Source organism: Giraffa tippelskirchi, chromosome 4, assembly GCF_054371585.1.
Source record: "Giraffa tippelskirchi isolate mGirTip1 chromosome 4, T2T-mGirTip1v1.2.pri, whole genome shotgun sequence".
Classification (NCBI taxonomy): Eukaryota; Metazoa; Chordata; class Mammalia; order Artiodactyla; family Giraffidae; genus Giraffa; species Giraffa tippelskirchi.
The window spans coordinates 170,108,455-170,130,934 of NC_137278.1; the positions used below are offsets into that span (position 1 = coordinate 170,108,455).

Consider the following 22,480-nt stretch of genomic DNA (forward strand, 5'->3'; position numbering starts at 1 on the left):
GGACTGATGCTGACGCTGAAGCTCCAATACTTTGGCCACCTGATGCAAAGAGCTGACTCATTGGTAAAGGCTCTGATGCTGGGAAAGATTGAGGGCAGGAGAAGAAGGGGGAGATAGAGGATGAGATAGTTGGGTAGCATCACCAGTTCAATGGACATGAGTTTGAGCAAACTCAGAGAGATAGTGAAGAACAGGGAAGCCTGGCATGCTGCATCCGTGGGATCACAAAGAGTTGAACATGACTCAGCAACTGAACAACAACATAAGAGATTTACAGTGTTGTACAGCTGAAACTAACACAGTGTTGTAAAGCAGTTGTCCTCCAATTAAAAAAAAATCAAGCAAGAAAGAAAAAACATGACCATGTAGGCTCAGAGCAAAGACCAGACTAACAGACAAAAAGAAAAGAAACATAATTTACTGATCACCTACAATGTCCCCTGAATGTTGCCAGGCGCTTCATATGATTGCTAGTGATTCTTCCAATTCTTCCTTTGACAAAAGGCAAAACTAGGACTTTAGGCAACAGGATTAAGGTTCTGTAGCCAATAAAAGGAGGGCTCAGGTTTCAAACCCAGGTCTACCTATCCTCATAGCCCTTACATTCCATTTTGCTGGGAGTAGGTCCACAGAGGTCTTTTCTCACTCACCTCAGATGAATCTCGAAAAGATGTGGCTATAAACTGTGGAAAATTCTGAAAGAGATGGGAATACCAGACCATCTGACCTGTCTCTTGAGAAACCTGTATGCAGGTCAGGAAGCAACAGTTAGAACTGGACATGGAACAACAGACTGGTTCCAAATAGGAAAAGGAGTACGTCAAGGCTGTATATTGTCATCCTGCTTATTTAACTTATATGCAGAGTACATCATGAAAAATGCTGGGCTGGAAGAAACACAAGCTGGAATCAAGATTGCCGGGAGAAATATCAATAACCTCAGATATGCGGATGATACCACCCTTACGGCAGAAAGTGAAGAAGAACTAAAGAGCCTCTTGATGAAGGTGAAGGAGGAGAGTGAAAAAGTTGGCTTAAAGCTCAACGTTCAGAAAACTAAGATCATGGCGTCTGGTCCCATCACTTCATGGGAAATAGATGGGGAAACAGTGGAAACAGTGTCAGACTTTATTTTTGGGGGCTCCAGAATCACTGCTGATGGTGATTGCAGCCATGAAATTAAAAGACGCTTACTCCTTGGAAGGAAGGTTATGGCCAACCTAGATAGCACATTTAAAAGCAGAGACATTACTTTGCCAACAAAAGTACGTCTAGTCAAGGCTATGGTTTCTCCAGTGGTCATGTATGGATGTGAGAGTTGGACGGTAAAGAAAGCTGAGCGCCGAAGAATTGATGCTTTTGAATTGTGGTGTTGGAGAAGACTCTTGAGAGTCGCTTGGACTGCAAGGAGATCCAATCAATCCATCCTAAAGGAGATGTTCATTGGAAGGTCTGATGTTGAAGCTGAAACTCCAATACTTTGGCCACCTCATGCGAAGGGCTGACTCATTGGAAAAGACTCTAATGCTGGGTAGGATTAGGGGCGGGAGGAGAAGGGGACGACAGAGGATGAGATGGTTGGATGGCATCACCAACTCGATGGACATGGGTTTGGGTAGACTCCGGGAGTTGGTGATGGACAGAGAGGCCTGGCGTGCTGCGATTCCTTGGGTCGCAAAGAGTCGGACACGACTGAGCGACTGAACTGAACTCTTGCCTTTTGTTCCAATAAGGGGGCACCAGCTGGAGCAGGTGGCATGCTGACAGGGCAGAACACTTGTAACCATGAACCTTTTTGCAGCTTCACATTCAGACAACCTCTTCTTCCTGTAGGCAGGTGACTTGAGTCTCAGGTTGGGGCAGGTTCAACCTGGTTTGGGAAGCTCTTTTCCTGGAAGTGCTCAGGGGAACCCGAAGTTTAAGGGCTCCTCTGAACCAAAGGTGCTGCTAAGCTATTATCACCCTTAACCTGACGCTGGGACTGTTTTGTTTGCTTTTTAGAAATTGGCTGCATTGATTTATGCCCAGTGTTACATGTGACCTGGCTGTCTGGGAGGCATTGAGGTGAGAAAAGACAAGAGCTGATCAAAGAGTGGAGTTTTCTATGTGGCAGCATTTAAGGGGATGCACTACGAACAAAGCTAGTGGAGGTGATGGAATTCCAGTTGAGCTATTTCAAATCCTCAAAGGTGATGCTGTGAAAGTGCTGCACTCGATATGCCAGCAAATTTGGAAAACTCAGCAGTGGCCAAGGGCTGGAAGAGGTCAATCTTCGTTCCAATCCCAAAGAAAGGCAATGCCAAAGAATGCTCAAACTACCGCACAATTGCACTCATCTCACATGCTAGCAAAGTAATGCTCAAAATTCTCCAAGCCAGGCTTCAGCAATACGTGAACCGTGAACTTCCAGATGTTCAAGCTGGTTTTAGAAAAGGCAGAGGAACCAGAGATCAAATTGCCAATATCCGCTGGATCATCGAAAAAGCAAGAGAGTTCCAGAAAAACATCTATTTCTGTTTTATTGACTATGCCAAAGCCTTTGACTGTGTGGATCACAATAAACTGTGGAAAATTCTGAAAGAGATGGGAATACCAGATCATCTGACCTGTCTCTTGAGAAACCTGTATGCAGATCAGGAAGCAACAGTTAGAACTGGACATGGAACAACAGACTGGTTCCAAATAGGAAAAGGAGTACGTCAAGGCTGTATATTGTCACCCTGCTTATTTAACTTATATGCAGAGTACATCATGAGAAACGCTGGTCTGGAAGAAACACAAGCTGGAATCAAGATTGCCGGGAGAAATATCAATAACCTCAGATATGCAGATGACACCACCCTTATGGCAGAAAGTGAAGAAGAACTAAAGAGCCTCTTGATGAAGGTGAAGGAGGAGAGTGAAAAAGTTGGCTTAAAGCTCAACGTTCAGAAAACTAAGATCATGGCATCTGGTCCCATCACTCCATGGGAAATAGATGGGGAAACAGTGGAAACAGTGTCAGACTTTACTTTTTGGGCTCCAGAATCACTGCTGATGGTGACTGCAGCCATGAAATTAAAAGACGCTTACTCCTTGGAAGGAAGGTTATGGCCAACCTAGATAGCATGTTTAAAAGCAGAGACATTACTTTGCCAACAAAAGTCCGTCTAGTCAAGACTATGGTTTTTCCAGTGGTCATGTATGGATGTGAGAGTTGGACGGTGAAGAAAGCTGAGCGCCGTAGAATTGATGCTTTTGAACTGTGGTGTTAGAGAAGACTCTTGAGAGTTTCTTGGACTGCAAGGAGATCCAATCAATCCATCCTAAAAGAGATCAATCCTGGGTGTTCATTGGAAGGTCTGATGTTGAAGCTGAAGCTCCAATACTTTGGCCACCTCATGCGAAGGGTTGACTCATTGGAAAAGACCCTAATGCTAGGTAGGATTGGGGGCGGGAGGAGAAGGGGACGACAGAGGATGAGATGGTTGGATGGCATCACCGACTCGATGAACATGGGTTTGGGTAGACTCCGGGAGTTGGTGATGGACAGAGAGGCCTGGCGTGCTGCAATTCATGGGATCGCAGAGAGTCGGACACGACTGAGTGACTGAACTGAAGTGAACTGATAAGCTGCCCCAGATATTCTTTCTCTCCTCTGACCTGACCCAATGCCTACAGTTCCACTATGAGTGTCAGAGTAATCTCAGAGCCAGAGAAGCCTGTAGTGACACAAACACCTTGGACACAGGCAAATGGGTCAACAAGATCCAGTGGGGAAGTACCTTTCTGAGTTCACACAGAGAGGTCCTGGCAGCTTTTCCAGCCCTATGAGCCCCAATGCCAGGGCTTCCCTGCTGGTTCATATGGTAAAGTATCTGCCTGCAATGCACAAGACCTGGGTTCGATCCCTGGGTCAGGAAGATCCGCTGGAGAAGAGAATAGCTACCCACTCCAGTACGCCTACCTGGAGAATTCAATGGACAGAAGAGCCTGGCAGGCTACAATCCATGGAGTCCCAAAGAGCTGGACACGACTGAGCAAATTTCACTTTCATTTTTTCAATACAAAAAGGATACAAAGGGAACCGTTCAGGAATAGTGAGTGCTAAACAGAGGATAGGGTACTCATGGGGTCTAATGAGACGTGGGGAGCAAATAGATGGATTAGGGCCACATGGTGAGGAGCCCTGAATGCCAGAGTGAGACATTGCACCTCTCCCTCTACCCATCATCTAAGACCACCAGGCCATTTGCTCAAAGTGACTTGAATGGCTGGACTTCTATTGAAATCTTCCATCTTCCTTGATTCCATCAACCATCCATACATTTAGTGAACATTCATTGAATACCTATAAAATGTCAGGCACTGGGCTAGGTTCTGGGGATCCAGTAGAGAATGAGATGACACAGGTTCCTGACTTTGTGAAGCTTACATTCCCATGGGATATAACACAATGAACACAAATGAATGAATAATAGCATGATTACAGAATGTGCTACACGCTCTGAAGAAAAAAAATTAGAATATATGATAGGAACCAGGTTGAAGGAGGAACTTTAAAAATGATATTCAGGAGAGACTTCTCTGGGGAGGTGACATCTAAACTGAGGCCTGAAAAAATGGGATGGAGACACAATGGGATAAGGCTGGTTCAGCTGGACAAAACTGCAAGTATAAGACTTTACAGATAAAGAATAAGATAAAAGGGTCAGAAATGACCTAGGTAAAAAGAATTGGGGGGATCATAGGAAGGAGTCTTGGGCATTGGACAAATTAAAAATAGGACAGATCCAACTACAGTAACAGAACCACGTTCTCTCGATGTCTAGGTTAAGCTCAGTCGTTCCCAAACTTGAATGAGCAAAAGAATCCCTTCACAGAGTCTGTTTAAAAAGCACCTTCTGGGGCTACAGCCCAAGAGATTTAGAAAATCTTCAAACAAACACCTGAGTTGGTTTTGATGCAGATCAGGTCGTGCTAGTGGTAAAGAACCTGCCCGCAATGCAGGAGACATAAGAGACTTGGGTTCAATCCCTGAGTTGGGAAGATCCCCTGGAGGAGGTCAAGACAACCCACTCCAGTGTTCTTGCCTGGAGAATCCCATGGACAGAGGAGCCTGGTAGGCTACAGTCCATGGGATCGCAAAGAGTCGGATACAGCTGAAGTGATTTAGCATGCATGCATCCTCAGAACACATTTGGAGAATCACTGAATTGAAGAGATAAGAAGGAGGACACAGGAAGAGTATGACAGGTGTGGGGTGTCAGGGGAGGTAGTGAGTCAGACGGAGGGTGTGAGGTCATACCACCAGCATCCTGCTTCCGTGTCTTGTGATTGCTTGTTCTGTCTTCTTCGTGCCTGGATTGGCAAGCTGAGTCATAACGACAGCAGTGGGTGCTGAAGAGCTCCATTCTGGGAACCTTGGAATCTCTGAGGACATGAGGATGGAGAATTGGTATGAGATGGAGGGAAATTATTGCTAATTGGACCCCAGTAAGAGTCATCACACCCACACTTTCCTCCACTGCATCCTCTTTGAGATTCAGGTGGAAAGACAATTCCTGGCTTTCCTGAGAGAATTTCAGGAAATGATGATTTCAGAAAGTGATGCATTTTCAGTGGACTTGAGGTCCCACAGGGCCAGCTGGATGTCATTGCAAGCATGGCATAGGCTGCTGAGGGATTCTTCGAAATAGGGCAAAGTCAGTGGCTAAACAATTGACCATGTCATTCCAAACCCATCTGAGCAAACTACAGGGAAAGCAAGCAAGAGTCATTCTGATTCATATAAATATATGGTGCAGATTTCATTAAGATTAGGCCAGCTTTGCAGTTATCACTTGCTGGGTTGTTTGCTGCTGCTGCTAAGTCGCTTTAGTTGTGTCCAACTCTGTGCGACCCCATAGACGGCAGCCCACCAGGCTCCCCCATCCCTGGGATTCTCCGGGCAAGAACACTGGAGTGGGTTGCCATTTCCTTCTCCAATGCATGAAAGTGAAAAGTGAAAGTGAAGTCACTCATTTGTGTCCGACTCTTAGCGACCCCATGGACCTCAGCCTATCAGGCTCCTCTGCCCATGGGATTTTCCAGGCAAGAGTACTGGAGTGGGTTGCCAGTGCCTTCTCTGGCTGGGTTGTTTGCCTGGTTCTTAATCTTCATTTGCAAATGCCGACTGGCCTCACAAAGGACACCTGGTGGCCAGGAGTAAACCCAACCCTCACCTTGATTTCTTCTCCCTAGGACCTCAGCCAAGAAGATGCCTCCCTAGTGACACAGCCTGGAAAGAACCTCAAAGTAGATCTTCTCCAGGTACCTAAAGGCAAAAGAAACACAGACATAAATCTAGAAAGATGGTACTGATGAACCTGTTTACAGGGCAGCAATGGAGACGCAGACATAGAGAAGAGATTGTGGACACTGGGGGAAGGAAAGGGTGGGACAAATTGAGAGAATAGCATGGAAACATATACATTACCATATGTAAAAATAGATAGCAAGTGGGTATTTGCTGTATGATACAGGGAGCTCAACTCAGAGCTCTGTGACAACTTAGAGAAGTGGGATGGGTTAGAAGATGAGGAGGGGGGATTCAGGAGGGAGGGGACGTATGCATATCGTGGCTGATTCATGTTGATGTGTGGTAGAGGCCAACATAATATTGTAAAGCAATTTTCCTCCAAGAAAAAAAAGAAAAAAAAATAATGGGCAATGAAAAAAAAAAACCTTCTCAAGTCAGAGTCTTTCTGAGGGCTCCAGGCATGGCAAGAGACCAGATCATCACCTTTCGGGGTTCCCACTTGCAAACTGGCACCAGGCTAAGGGCACACTCAGAGCAGGTAAACAGGACGATAGTGGTTCACCATGTGCATTGGACAGTAATTCACCCGTTCCTTTAAATTCAATTATTAAGCCAGAGGTGGGAGGCAGTGACATAGGCACCAGGGATACAAAGACAAAAAAATTAAAATGCTAAAATTCCTGGCCCTCAAGGAATTTGGTCTGACTTAAAGACCAATATCCTGGAGAAGGAAATGGCAACCCACTCCAGTACTATTGCCTGGGGAATCCCATGGACAGAGGAGCCTGGCGGGCTACAGTCCATGGGGTCACAAAGAGTCAGACATGACTTAGCGAACGAGCACAAGTACAAGTGGCCAATATATAAACATGATAGCAGATTGGATGGAAGTGAGAAAATCATAATAATACTGCACAAGACCGAGAGATTTGGGTTTTATCAAACAGTCTGGAGGTTTCAAGTCTCCTAGAAACCCCGTGTTTTTTGTTTCCAAATGAGATCTTATACACAGCTGCACACAGCTTTTAGAACAATCTTTCTAAAATGTCCATCTGACCATATTATTCCTTGGCTTAGAGCAAGGGTCTGAAAACTCTTTCTATAAAGAGTCAGACAGTATATGTTTTAGACTTTTACTAGGCTGGACAGCCTCTGTTGAAGCTACTCATCTCTAACCTTGCAAGACTAATGAAGAGCCTGACACAGGAAGTATATGAATGGTCGTGGCTATATTCAATAAACCAGCATTTATAAAAACAGGCAGCCTGTAGATTTCGCCCATGGGTTATGGCTTGTCCACTCTGCCTTAGAGTCACTCGTAGGCTCCCATCTCCTTAGCATGAAATGATGTGATGAGGATATTAGAAGAAGTGCCATTGGGAAGTGATTGGCATACGAGGGCAGAGCTCTAATGAATGAGATTAATGGCTTATAGAAGAGGCCCAAGAGAGTTCCCTTGCTCCCTCCATCATGTGGCCCTCACCAGCCCTTGCTAGCACCTTGATACTTCCAGCCTCTAGAGCTAGAAGAAATACGTTTCTGTTGTTTATAAGCTACCCAATCTATGATATTTAGTATTTATTTAACAGCCCAAAGAATAAAAGATATCCCTCAACTCATTTTTTATAACACCTGATTATTTTCAAGTACTGATTATATCTATGCCCTTCAGTTGGAGCAGAGTCTAAGTTCCTCAAAAGTAGGGGCCACGACCTTATTCTTCTCTGAATCCCAGCTCCCAAGACCAAGGAATGTTTGATAAATGAAACAATTTCATTTTAGGCAAAGCTATAGCACATTCAAAGTTCATGGCAAGTTTGATGGGGCCAACATCATTATCTAGGAGTCAAATCTAGTGAGTGGGACCCACAGCAAAAATCTCAGGAAGAAGCAACACTTGGAGTCATTTAGGTAGAAACCATCAAATTCCAACCAGCCTGGATTAGAGCAGACTCGGCTGTTACATGGAGGCAGATACAATGGTGAGACAGATAGACATGGACAGGCAGCTCTTCAGAAGCCCATCAAGTGAGCTACAGTGAGCAAGGATGGATGGGAATCATGCTCTACTACTAGGATGTGTGTGTTGGTGGGAGGACTGGAAAGTCAATCAGAAAATAAGATAGAATGAAGAAAAACAGATAAGAAGAAAAAGAAAAACTACCAGCTATGGGAATCAAGGTTGTTGGTTATTCACTAAGTCATGTCTAACACTTTTGTGATCCCATGGACTATAGCCTACAAGGTTCCTCTCTACATGGTATTTTCCAGGCAAGAATACTGGAGTGGGTTGCCATTTCCTATTCGAGGGGATCTTCCTGGCCCAGGGATTGAACCCATGTCTCCTGTATTGGCAGGCATGTTCTTTACCACTGAGCCAGGAGGAAAGCCCTGGGAATCAAGTTAGGAAAGTTCTAATTTCAGATGCCACTCAGTGGTACATTGGAACTCATCACTGTTCTCTTTAACTGGCTTGGATGCCGCTGGATCTTGAAGTCAGTGTTGCTAAGCATCACAGCTGACATTGTCTGGATCTCTGGTCAGATCGCCCTGAAGCCCAGCTTGCATGGTCTGGTTGAGGAACCCCAAGTGCCCAAACAGTATAGAGACAAGCTTTCATCAGGATTGATATTGCCAGGGACATGCCTTTCTTTTCTTTCAACGTCGTGCTACCATTTTATACTGTGAACTGAAGGGAAAAAAAAGAACCCAGTGTAGTCAAGTCCTTTTCACTGAGATTTCTTTTAGCTTTCTTCTTTAACCTTCACTATTCCCTCCATGAACACCTCGCAGAGCCTCCTTCTAAGCTTTTGTGGATTCTGGGGTTAGAGTTCGGCCTCCCCACACCATGATCAGACAACAAAGGCTGTCTGCCAGGGAGGATTTACATATTCAGCAGCCCAGCTTCTCTTTCCTCTTTTCCATGAAAGACAGAAGGGGCTGCAGAAGCCTTGATCTCTCAGTGGTCTGTGACCAGGAGGTGGAGAGATGAAACCGCTTTGTTGAGGACCCAAGGGAAGACCAGGCTGTGGCTGCCTGAGTTTTAGCAAAAGAAAAATGGTTACAGTACTTTTATTTTTTAATAAGTAATTCAAGAAAGGAAAAAACCTTGTAAGTAAGAATATAAAATTAAATTTTCTAAATATGCTGAGAGTTGGTCCTTGGAGAAGCTTAATCTCTGCTGCATAGTCAAACACATCAACTTTGGGGGTGCCAGGCAATTACTGTGTGGCAGAGATTCAATTTATTCTTGTGTGGACAATATTCCCTGGCACCAGAAATAGGAAACTTCGGTGCATATTTTAGTCAACACAATTCCAAATTGTGCATGTTTTAGTCAACATAATACCAAATTGTGAGGGAGGAATCTGGGGGGCTCTTCACTGTTGTGGCCAACAAGACCAGTACAAGTTCTCAACCAGTGGTACTTGTCAAGCAGCCTGAGATGGGGTGAAGTGGAGAGAGCAGAAAATCTCCCGGGCTTTTGACAGATTGGCATTTCTCAAATTTGGAGCTGTACAGCTTATGGAAAAACACTAAAATGCGCTAGCATATCCATAAAGACCATAAAGCTGGTTTTGTTTACCCTAAAAGTGAATTTTAGTTATTTTTAGGGACTAATTCTTCCTCACTTGTCCGTATAAACACATACATACTCACTTATCCAAAACTGTAATAATTTCATTTGGAAGAACGATGATAGGGCATTTGTCATGGCACCTCCACCAATTTCAGACAAGTGTCAAACACTGTTCAGGGGAAAATCATGTGAATGCTCAAATATGCTGCCTGTTGGAAGAAGGAGGTAAGCCAGGCCCGTTCCTCCATTCACTATCTTAGTTCACTAACCTTCGTCAGATGCCAGGTACCTGGTGTCAGCAGAACAAAATTAGTTACCGCTCTGTTTGCCAAAACTGTGCCTCCAACAGATGCTTCATTTCAGATGATCACATGTGGCCATTTAAATACTATTTTACCACATAGGTTGCTAGTGTTCTAGTCTCAAAGGTAACCAGGGCTTCACTACCTTCATTTTAGCCAGGTCACATAATCTACCTTAGATTTTCATCCTTGGGAATCCAATGCTAATAACCATTTCTGGTACCAAATATTGTATCCATCACATCTTAGCTATAGATGACAAGACTTCTTTAATAATTTTTGAGAGATTTAATGCAGGGAATTATTGGAGTAGTGAGAGGAGCAAGCTGTAGAATTAACTTCCAAGATTGATTTCTAGAATAACACTATAGAATTGGCTACCAAAGGGACTACTGCCTGTATCACAGGAAGGATGCTGAAGGCCAGGAAGGCACTGCTGGGGCTCTTGGTTCCAAGGTCATATTGAGACTGCAAGGTCTCACAATGCCTTCTATGTTACAACCTAGCCTGCCCAACTTGGGTCTGATTCAAGTGCTGCCAGGTGAATCTGAATGCAAAACCAAAATCATATCCAAAACCTTAGCTCCTAGGGAATCTAGGAAGTACCACTTTTAGTTTTCCAGTCTCTGTAGCACAGAAGAAAGACTACTGGAAGGAGGTGGCTAGCAGATGTGGAGGGAGCCACCTATAGTATTTTCTGCTCTTCTACCATGAATTCCATCTAAGTTCTCAACTTGTGAGTCAACAAGCCAAGTATTTGCTGAGGTCTTTTTGTGCACAAAGCCCCTTAGAGGGTACTGAGATATATGAGGTATGTCTAAATTCAGTTCAGTTCAGTTTAGTCCCTCAGTCATATCCGACTCTTTGCGACTCCATGAACCACAGCAGGCCAGGCCTCCCTGTCCATCACCAACTCCCTGAGTCCACCCAAACCCATGCCTATTGAGTCAGTGATGCCATCCAACCATCTCATCCTCTGTCGTCCCCTTCTCCTCCTGCCTTCACTCTTTCTGGTAGTAGAGACTTGAGCTAGTGACTTATTTCCTCTTAAGATTCATTTTTCTAATAAGTAAAATGCTAGTAATAGTAATTGTTGTTGTGTCACTAAGACATGTCTGACTGTTTTGTGATTCCATGGGCTGTCCGTGGGATTTTCCAGGCAAGAATACTGGAGTGGGTTGCCACTTCTTTCCCCAGAGATCTTCCTGACCCAGGAATCAAACACATGGCCCTGCTATGTCTCCTGAATTGCAGGCAGGTTCTTCATCATTGAGCCACCTATGTTATATGGTTGTTTATAGAGTTCTCAAACAGATTAAATCTGATATTGCATTGAAAGAATTGGCATTCTCTCTGGTAAATAGTAAACAATGACTAATTCTGATATATTATTAATGATTATTCATACACAAAATTCTGCCCTTGGTGCCTTGAAAATTGTCACCTTTGCTAATTCAACAATTACCAGGCCCTGGACATTAAAAAGGATTCTAATATAGTCTCAACTCTCCAGTTGCTCACCATGCAGTGGAGGGCACAGATATGTAAATAAATCAATGGATGTAAAAGTCTATAGCATCCATCCATGGTTCATATCTAACCTGGCTACGGTTCAGGCACTGGAATGAGTAGATGGTTCTACGTGGCTATAGAATCTGCAGAGGTTTCAGAAAGGTCATACTTGAGATAAGTCTAGAGCTTCTAGGGCTTTCCTGTTGTCTCAGTGGTAAAGAAACCACCTGCCAATGAAGGAGACATGGGTTCAATCCCTGGTCCAGGAAGATCCCACCTTCCCCAGAGCAACTAAGCCTATGTGCCACAACTCCTGATACTGTGCTCTAGAGCCCTGGAGCTGCAATTTCTGAGCCCACATACTGCAACTACTGGAGCCCATCCACCTAGAGCCTGTGCTCCAAAACAAAAGAAGCCCACCACGACAAAGAGTTGCCCTCGCTCACCACAACTAGAGAAAAGCCCGCGCAGCAACAAAGACCCAGCACAGCCAAAAATAAATGAATAGATAAATAAAATTATTTTTAAAATGTTAAGGGGTAGGAATACAATTGGTGCTAATAATTCCCAATAATTCTTATTTTCAGTTTCATGTCCCTCTCCCCAAAGTCTCACATTCAGCACCTACCAAACATCTTTCCCCCTCTCCACTCCATGAGCCCTTGCATGGAACATCGTCACTCCATGCCCCTCCTTCCCCCACCCCAGCCACAATCACCCCCTAGGCATCTGCTTGGCTCACGCCTGCTGGACAGTCCAGGTGGGGCTAACATGCAATTCTCTACCTTGTTGTGCTACAAGACAGCACAGAAGTGACACTAATTCGCTGGTGGAGTGCATACTGTTTTGAGGTATAGGAGCCACCTCTAGCTCAGTGGCTCTCAGAAGGCCTCAAGTAGCAGATGATACAAGAGTAGGAATTATGCTGTTTGAGAGAATTTGGACAGATGGAACAGAAGAAAGAGGCCATTTGAAGGGAGAAGGCCGGAGAGTAATGGACACTATATTGATACATCATGCCCATGCACTGGGATTGGTTGTGTTCCCTTTGCTCTCAGCATACCCGTGATGCAGGTTTTCTGAGGAATCACAGCATTTTGGAATTGGAAGGAACCTCAGACATTCTGTCATCCTGCCCTCTGGCTTTAGAGCTAAAATTAAGACACAGAGGGGGAAAAAAGGACACACTGATTCTTGCTTAAAATTTCCAAATCTACTTTTTCTTGAAATTGATTCTTTAGCCAGAGCTCCAATCTAGATCATAACCCCCCAGAAAACTGTGCTGTTACTAATCATGAGTGTGAATATGTAGTCAGACTGTTACTAGTCATGAGTGTCAATAGGTAGTCACACTGTTATGAGTCATGCGTGTGAATATAAAGTCACAAAAATGTATGAAATAGGTGGATGTTCATTTGTGTCTTCCTTTTAAAAAGGGCTGACTCCCTGGGGTGTGCGTTTCAGGATTTACTTTACCAAGGACAGAACTGGGGGAAGGCAGTGTGGAATAAGAGTCTTCTAGGTTGGCGTGCATGCATGTGTGTGCTGAGTCGCTTCAGTCATGTCTGACTCTGTGTGACCCCATGGACTGTAGCCCACCAGGCTCCTCTGTCCATGGGATTCTACAGGCAAGAATACTGGAGTGGGTTGCCATGCCCTCCTCCCCAGGATCTTCCTGACCCAGGGATTGAACCCACATTTCTTATGTCTCCTATACTCTCAGGAGGGTTCTTTACTACTAGTGCCACCTGGGAAGCCCTCCCCGGTTGGGACTAATTCTAACTCTACCTGGGCTCTGCTGCTTACCAGTATTGGGGTGAAGTTACTCACCCTCTCTGAGCTTCAGTTTCTCAGTCTGGAGAATGGAGTGTGTGGCCCCACCTTCCTCTCTGTGTTGTAAGGTTGATGGAGATAAAGTGCCCAAAGCACTTGGAAGAGAAACTACACCGAATCCCCCTGCTCAGTCAGTGCTAGCTAAGATTATTAGTTCTGTTGAACAAACACATTTTGCAGGTGCCTTGCAGCAAAGACATTCTAATATGCTCCGTGTCCACTTCAATCTTATTTATAGTACTTATCTTGTCTTCTGTGCCATGGTCAGTATTTACAGGCAAGGGGTTCTGTTGGCAGCAGCAGCATTGCTTGTGGGGCCACCTGGGACCTTTAGGCTGGGCCCTTTCTCAAGATGTCCAGGCCACACAGCCTTCGGGGGGCCTGACTCTGCCAAGTGTGCCTGGCATGGAGTGTGTGGGCAGCAGGGCTGGTGCAGCCCCCATCCTGGCTGGGCAAGGTAAGCCGGCAGATGTTGGCTCCAACAAAGACGTTGCCCAGGAGAGAAGCAGCCACTGGTGTCAGGATTTGCTAATTGCGTTGCCTTCTGGCACATTTTCACACAGCCCTGAAATCGCTCTGGCAGTTAGAAAAGGATGCTTCTTCCTGCCTCTCATTTTGTGGCAATTTTTCCACCCAGAGACAAAGCCTGGCTCAGTTACGAGATTTGTTTTTCAGAAAAAGGCTCTTGTGCTGTGCCTGGTTTTCCAACTGGGCTGCTCTTAGATTAGAAAGAAAATCCACTTGGCCAAGTTCACCTGGTAGCCCAGGAGCTCAGTAGGGCTATTCCTGCCATTTGGACACCAACCTCTTCCACCAAAACTCTTCTCTTAAAGGTAAGACATACTGATGGTTTACTTTTCTCTGAGACAGAGATCTCACAAATACACATTGTTGTTGTTGTTCAGTCATTAAATTATGTCCAACTCATTGTGACTCCAAAAAATATATACACATCCTTTAATCTAGCATGTTTATTTTTTATTTACTTATTGGCCAAGCTACACGGCTTGCAGAATCTTAGTTCCCTGACCAGAGATTGAACCCGTGGCCCCTGCAGTGGAAGTGTGGAGTCCGAACCAATGGACCATCAGGGAATTCCATAAGCTAATGTGTCTACTGTAATATTTCTGTCTCTATATTTCAAGCATGGCTGTGTTTCACAGTGGGAAAGGCTTTCTGATAGAAAGGCTATCAGAAATCTTGAGTCTGATTTCTGTCTTGGTCATATCACAGTTTGGTGACCTTGAATGAGTGATTTCCCTTCTCAGGGCTCAGTTACCTTGAGTGTAAAATGTACTTTGAATGTAAAGTACTCTTTCATGTTGCAAAGAGTCAAGGAGTTATGTTATGTAAATGACTTGATACTGTGCCTGGAGCATAGTAAGTTCTCATTAAACATCCCCGCTTTTATTTCATGTAACTAGTTGCAGAACAAATAAAGTCACAGCTCTTTTAATAGTACAATTAATTTCTCAAGCTTCCAATATGCCCAGATTACCAAAAAGCCCAGAGTTTCCTATAGGGGCCCTCCTCATGGCTCCTGAATGGTCCAAGAATGTTTAATCATCACAAAAGAGGTAGCTCTATTTGCAGATGCTTTACAGAGAACTGGATGATCCAGCCAGGAGGTGGGCCTACATTTCTTGCTGTTGCTTCATACAGGGTTGATTTAATACTTGTGCTCACATTGTCCAGTGAACCCATGTGTTGCTGCAGAGCTGCCAAAGCTGTTCCAGCAGTGGCTTTTCCAGGATATGTAGGTAGAGAGCAAGACAGTCACCATCCCTAGTGAAATGCAGATTCTGGTCCCAGATAACACCATGGGTCTATCCTTCAGATACAGTGACACTTGAACTGCAGGTGTTCAGAACAACTGATCCTTCTGTGGGCCATCGCTGGTACATGTTAGTTTAGCAACAGTGTCCCATGCAGTTATCAGAGAGATTCTAATAACACTGAAACTTGAAAGCAACAGGCTCAAAATAAATGCTAGCTCCTTTGCTATCCACAGACTCCTTAGCCTTCATGCAAAATGCTCTGTCTCATCACCCAGGTGGCACTAGTGGTAAAGAATCCACCTGCCAATGCAGGAGAGGTAAAAGACTCAGGTTTGACCCCTGGGTCAGGAAGATGCCCTGGAGGAGGGCAAGGCAGCCCACTCCAGTATTCTTACGTGGAGAATCCCATGGACAGAGGAAGGAGCCTGGTGTGCTATAGTTCACAGGGTTGCAAAGAGTCAGACACAACTGAAGCAACTTAGCATGCACACTAATACTGTTCTTTATCTTCATGCTTCATTTTCCCAATAAGAGCTCAGACTTTTTTGTACTTCAGGGGGAAGAACAACAAGGTCAGGTTGAGAGACTCAGAATACCATGGAGAGGAATTGTGCAAACACAGAATCCAGATGATCTGTGTCCTAATGTGGTTGCCTCCTGTGCACCCTTGGGCAGTGTACTTGACCTCTCTGGGTCTCCATCCTCACATGACTTGATACTGTGCCTGGAGCATAGTAAGTTCTCATTAAACATCCCCGCTTTTATTTCATGTAACTAGTTGCAGAACAAATAAAGTCACAGCTCTTTTAATAGTACAATTAATTTCTCAAGCTTCCAATATGCCCAGATTACCAAAAAGCCCAGAGTTTCCTATAGGGGCCCTCCTCATGGCTCCTGAATGGTCCAAGAATGTTTAATCATCACAAAAGAGGTAGCTCTATTTGCAGAGCTGCCAAAGCTGTTCCAGCAGTGGCTTTTCCAGGATATGTAGGTAGAGAGCAAGACAGTCACCATCCCTAGTGAAATGCAGATTCTGGTCCCAGATAACACCATGGGTCTATCCTTCAGATACAGTGACACTTGAAGAATGAGGATCCTAATTGTAACTCTTAAGGTTGTAGAGACTAAATTTTTTGATATACACAATGCACTGAGGCAATGCTTGACACCTACAAAACACACTAAAGGTGAGCTATTATAAATATGATTCCTAGATCTATCACTACTCACCTGTGTGACCATGGGCAATTTGCTGTCTCCCCAACTTTGGTTTTCTGGTACGTTAAATGGAATAGATGGAAATATAACTATATGCTGAGTCATAAGATCTGGTTTCCAGTCCCAATCTGGCCCTAATTAGCTCTGAATATTGACAAGTAATTCTATTTCATTGTGCCTGCATATTCTCATCTATAAAACAAGAGAGCAGGATATTTCAAATGGATAACCAGCAAGGACCTACTGGAGAGCACATGGAATACTGATCAATGTTATGTGGCAGCCTGGATAGGAGGGGAGTCTGCGGGAGAATAGATACATGCATACGTATGACTGAGTCTCTTTGCTGTTCACCTGAAACTATCACAACATTGTTTGTCAATCAGCTATACCCCAATACAAAATGAAAAGTTTTTAAAAAAGAGAGACAGCAGGCTCTGATCATCTCTGATATCCTGTTAGTCTAAAGATACACGTTTCTATTATCTTAGTATATTGCTGAGTAGAGCTCAATATCAATGATCCTTTAAACCCATAATGTAGTTTTTATTGTCCATATATAATTACAATTACTTCATGGGGTTGTATCAAATGGAGTATACATAAAGTCTCATTTGCTATTTACAAGCACCCTATGGGAAAATAACATTGACAAGAACCACTGACATTATTTCATGGCTTACCATGTGCCACGTTCTTTGTTAAACACTTTATACGTTCTGCTCCTTTAAGCTCCACAGTGGCCTTATGAGTCACCTATTATTCTTGTTCCCACTGTTCAGATGAGGAAACTGAGGCTCAGTTTAAGTAACATGCTCAGAGCTCCACAGCTAGCAAGTAGTAGAGCTGAGGTTCAAGAATGGGCCTGTTTGACCCATGAGAAACCCACTGCTCTGCAAACAGGCAGTTATTAATGAACCTGCCTTAAGGAGGGAGATTCTGAGACTCAGGCAGCAAATAATGTGCCCAAGTTCGCTTATAAGTTAGCAGCAAGGCTGAGACAAGAAGCCAGGCTCTTTCTTCCCTGTCTGGAGTGTTCTACACCCTGCAGCCTCCCAAACCTGCTAGCTTGTGGAATCAATGAATATAAATGAGGGCTGATTTGTATTCATTTCCAGCTAACAGACAGATTTACACTCTAGGTTGCATGCCTCCAACAAACGCATTCTCGTGCATATACCGTCAGAGCTTCTGGGACCTGTCCTCTCTCTCTGACTCGCGCTATGGCCCTGGGAAGCTAACATAATGGCCCCCTCTGAGAGCTTATCAGAACCAAACTCCAACCAGGGCCTCAGTAAGCACTGGCGCCACACTGGCAGGTGCTACTGCTTTTCCTGGTAGGAAAACCAAAGACGGAGGTCCCTAAGTACAGAAGATGGACCACCCAAGAAGAAGTCAACTGTGATAAATCCCAGCACTGGAAGCAGTTGTGTGAGGTTTTGGAAGGAATTCCCTGGACTAATTAAATGTGGAGTGACACATACAGTAAATGGTATAGCATGGGAGGAAGGAGGAAATGCTATATTTCCTCTGCTTAATAGTTCTGCATCCATGGGGCATCTGCCATTTTGGTATCAAATCTTAGGCAGTATCCTTGAAGGAGAAATCCAAGGAGGAAGCTCAACTCTGCTTTAAATAGAGAAAAAAGATTCTGTTGGAAAAACTAATATATTCATTAATGAAAAATAAGTAATAGAGCTGAAGGACCAAATACAAGGCTTAGCACATAATATGAGTTCAAGGGTATTTGTTGAATTAATTTATGTCTTCTTTCAATTGTGTAGCTGCAGTAAGGCCAGGTTAAGTGATAGGATTTACAATTAGACAAGTCTGAATCTAAACCTTTTGGCTGCTCCCCACTAGTCCTTCCAATCTAGAAGGCTTGCTATTAACTCTAATCCTCAATTTCCTTATGTACACATTTTACTACAGCATTTCTTTGAAAATTAAGTGAAACCTATATAAAATAATTCACTTAATCACCGCATCCATTTTGATAGACTTGGGCACTTTGACTACACAGAATACAATTCAGAAGAGTTGCTTTCTATCATATGAAAGCAACTTATTTATTCACACTTTATTTATTCACACTTTCATTCAACAAGGCTGTTTTTTGAGGAGTGGGTCTGGGCTTCTCCTCAGACTGAAGGGACCATGCAAACCAGCTTTGAAGAGCAAAGTTCAACCCGAGCCTAGTGGACGTTATTTTGTTGTTGTTTCTGTTTAGTTGCTAAGTCCTGTCCAACTCTTTGCGACCCCATGGACTGCAGCACGCCAGACTTCCCTATCCTTCACCATCTCCCGAAGTTTGCCCAAACTCATGTCCATTGAGTCGTGATGCCCATCCAACCATCTCATCCTCTGTTGCCCCCTCCTCCTCCTGCCCTCAATCTTCACCAGCATCAGGGTCTTTTCCATGATTCGACTCTTTGCATCAGGTGGCCAAAGTATTGGAGCTTCAGCTTCAGTCCTTCCAGGAGATATTCAGGGTTGATTTCCTTTAGGATTGACTGGTTTGATCTCTTTGTTGTTTAAGAGTGAATAGCTCTGCCCTGGGGAACTATAGTAGGTGGAAATTTTGCACATTGACGTAGTTGTCCTGTTGGGGCCAGAGAGTAAAGTCACATCTCTCTGGATGGGATTGGGTTTCCCTGAAAAGCAGGGGACAATCTGCCAATATAATGAGAAGAGTAGGTTGTGAAGTGTCAGTGAGGATGCACAAGGTGGTCCTTGACCTGAGTGAGAACGGAACCTCTTCTTCCCTCTGAACAACCGGGCACTTAGAACCTCAGGGCTGGAAATGGGGACATGAACAAGGACACTCTCATGGTGGAAAGGGCACATGGGCCTTTGACCTGTGAAGATAGCCTGAAATCTAGTCAAAAAGACACACAATGAAGAGTTTTTCCTAGGGAGGGTCTGGGCCTGCAGAGCCACATCTCAGAGGTACAAGTTCTGTAATATGCTAATACAGTTCATGGAAATATCAGTTTTGAGATATTAATGCAAATGTGATGATAATGTGTCTTATCACCTAGGAAATCCAGAAAAGCTACCAACAGAGAGGTTACACTCATTTTTATTTCATGGGAATTGAGAACCGCATTAACAAAAACGATGTTTGTAATCACACTGACTTCTAGAAAGCTCGGAGGACCATTTTTTTTTAATTTACTTTTAATTGGAGAATAGTTGTTTTACAATGTTGTGTTGGTTTCTGCCATACATCAATATAACTCAACCATAGGCATAGGTATGTTCCATCCCCCTTAAAACCCCCTCCTATCTTCCATGCCATCCCACCGCTCTATGTGGTCACAGAGTGCCAGATTTGAGCCCCCTGCATCATACAGTGAATTTTTGGAAGCACATTTCTTACCAACGCCAATATTCATTGAAAAATGTTTACTCAGTGCCTATTCTGAGCCAGGTTTTCAATGTCTGCCTATTGGCTACACTGTTATTTTCCTTTTTTTTTTTTTATAACTTTGTTTCTAATTTATGCTTTCTTATATTTTTTATGTTTTCTTGTAAGATGCCTGAAATTCTTTCTGAAACAAGGCAGGGTATAATTAAACTGTGTGATACAACTGCCAAAGGAAGCTGACACCACCTTAAGATACATTAATCATCATTCTTACTTTCGAATAGTTTTTCAATTTACAAAGAACTTTTATATCTGTTATTTCATCTGATTCACACAGCAATGCTTTGAGGTAAACAGAGATTGCCTTCCCCATTTTATCAGAAAGATAGCTGAGGCTCAGCGTGGTTAAAGGATTTGCTTCTAGTGGACAGATCCTGGACTTGAATCCATTACAACCACACTCACTCCAGTTTTCTTTCCATTACACCAAGCTGAATCATATATATGAAACATAATATTCTCCTTACAGTCAAGGAGACCAGATCACATTTGGAATATGGGGTCCAGTTTTGTAAACTCTGTGAGACTTACCAACATGATGAGAGTCTGAATGCCACATCATATGGTGATCTATCAACTAGCCTGGGAACAATAGCCTGAAGGATAGAATTCTAAGATGGGCATGTTAGCTGGCAAACCCACCTTGGAGGGCACTCATTTTTAAATTCTTCAGCAGTAGATTTTGAGCCAATGGATAGATGACAGAGAAATCCCATGAGGTTATGCTTGCTGACCGACAGTCTTGCCAAGATCCTTTCCACCTGTGCCAGTAAAGATAATTTTTATTTCAAAGTGTAGAAATCCCAACGTAAATAGTTAAATAAGACATCAGGAACTTGGTTACGGAAGGTCCAGGCATGAAACTACTAGGAGCACAACAACATTGCTGATAACCTGGTCCTTTCTATCTCCTTCTGCTTCCAATAAAAGTGGCTTCTTTCTAAATTTGACCATTGCTATTGGGACAAAATGGCTGCTTTTGGCAATCAGGACTTTCCTATTTATCTCACTCAAGGAGAAAGGATAACCTCTTCTGTAAGCACAGAATACAGTCTTTAACCGATGGCCTAAGCCCAAGCCAGGAACAGTCACCAAGGGGGTTCCATGCACTGACTGTATTAGACTAATCAGGATATAACCATGAAAATTCACCCAGGGATGGAGGGGCTTCTTCTTGGTCACATGAACTGCATGGACAATAGGTAGACACATGAATATTAACAAAATCTGGTTTCTGCTGGAAGAGTAGAAGGGTTGTAGGGTTCAACAGTGGTCATTAAACTCACCTTCCCACAGCCTTGGAACGTTTGACTTAGGTTCAGTCAGTCCCCATATTTCATCATCCTGGTCCCATGAGTTACTAGATCTTAATCCTGTCTGGTCAGACTAAGCCTGATGACTTTTCTTGGTGGACTGGAACAAAAGCTCTTTCTCTCTTCCTCTATGTAACAGTAATGTGTGGCTAAAAGGCCTAGAACTGCATTTTTTTTTCTTGTTGCAAAAGAAAAGGAGCCCAAGCAGACACTGACCCCTGGAGGATGTCAGGGCAGAGAGAATTCTGGAGAAACGGAACAGAACCCTCAGCACACTGTGGGTTTTTGACTCAAATTATACCTGAAACTTATACCCACATTGCATTTCTCAGTCACTGACTTGATAAATCCTCATTATTTAAAAATCCAACTTTAGTCATGCTTTCCGTTTCTTGAAACATGAAGAATCCTTACTGACACAGCAGAATCTAGTTCAGTCAAATTGAAAATGTTTCTAATCATCAGAACTGCCTCCAAAATGAAACAGTCTGCCTCCTGTTCTCTTCTGTCCTCCATCGCTGGAGGTGTCCATGCAGAGACTGGCAACCATCTGTCCAGGAGGCTATAAAAAGGATTTCTACATTGGTGGGAAACTGAAAAACCACCTTCTAAGAATGATTCCAATTCCAATATGCTAATACCTCTATTAAGTCATGAAGAAGGTAGAAGGTTTGCTAAAGCATGTACAGTAGAATCTAAAATCAAACAGACTTGGATGAAAGGCAAGAGCTTTCCCTCTGAAGCAGAACTAGAGAAGAGGCACGATCCATTCATTTGTTCTTTGATTTATTCATTTTTTCAATATATGTGCATTTGGTCTTAAAATATGTGCTAGGCACTAAAGATTTTTTGTTGCTGTTATTCAGCCTCTAAGTCGTGTCTGACTATGTGACCGCATGGACTACAGCATGCCAGGCTCTTCTATCCCGGAGTTTGCTCAAATTCACATCCATTGAGTTGGTGATGCTATCTAACCATCTCATCCTCTGCTGTCCCCTTCTTTTACCTTCAATCGTTCCCAGCATTGGGGTTTTTTTCCAGTGAATTGGCCCTCTGCATCAGGTGGCCAAAGTATTGAAGCTTCAGTTTCAGCAACAGTCCTTCCAATGAATATTCAGAGTTGATTTCCTGGTTTGATCTCCTTGCTGTCCAAGGGACTCTTGTAAGAGAGTAACCAAGAGCCCATTTCCATAGAGTTTACATTCTAGTGGTTATGCTATTGTGGAAACACACA

The 22,480-nt window shown here is 43.7% G+C and overlaps 1 long non-coding RNA gene across 1 annotated transcript; it reads right to left on the minus strand.

Moving 5' to 3' along the window:
- Window positions 1-1,843: 1,843 nt before the first annotated feature.
- Window positions 1,844-21,830, minus strand: LOC145545954 (uncharacterized). The gene is made up of 5 exons (XR_014082364.1): window positions 21,220-21,830; window positions 20,576-20,694; window positions 6,204-6,295; window positions 5,288-5,412; window positions 1,844-3,305 (listed from the first exon to the last, which is right to left on the minus strand). It is a non-coding gene; the product is annotated as an uncharacterized LOC145545954 (long non-coding RNA).
- Between the last annotated feature and the right edge of the window lie 650 nt (window positions 21,831-22,480).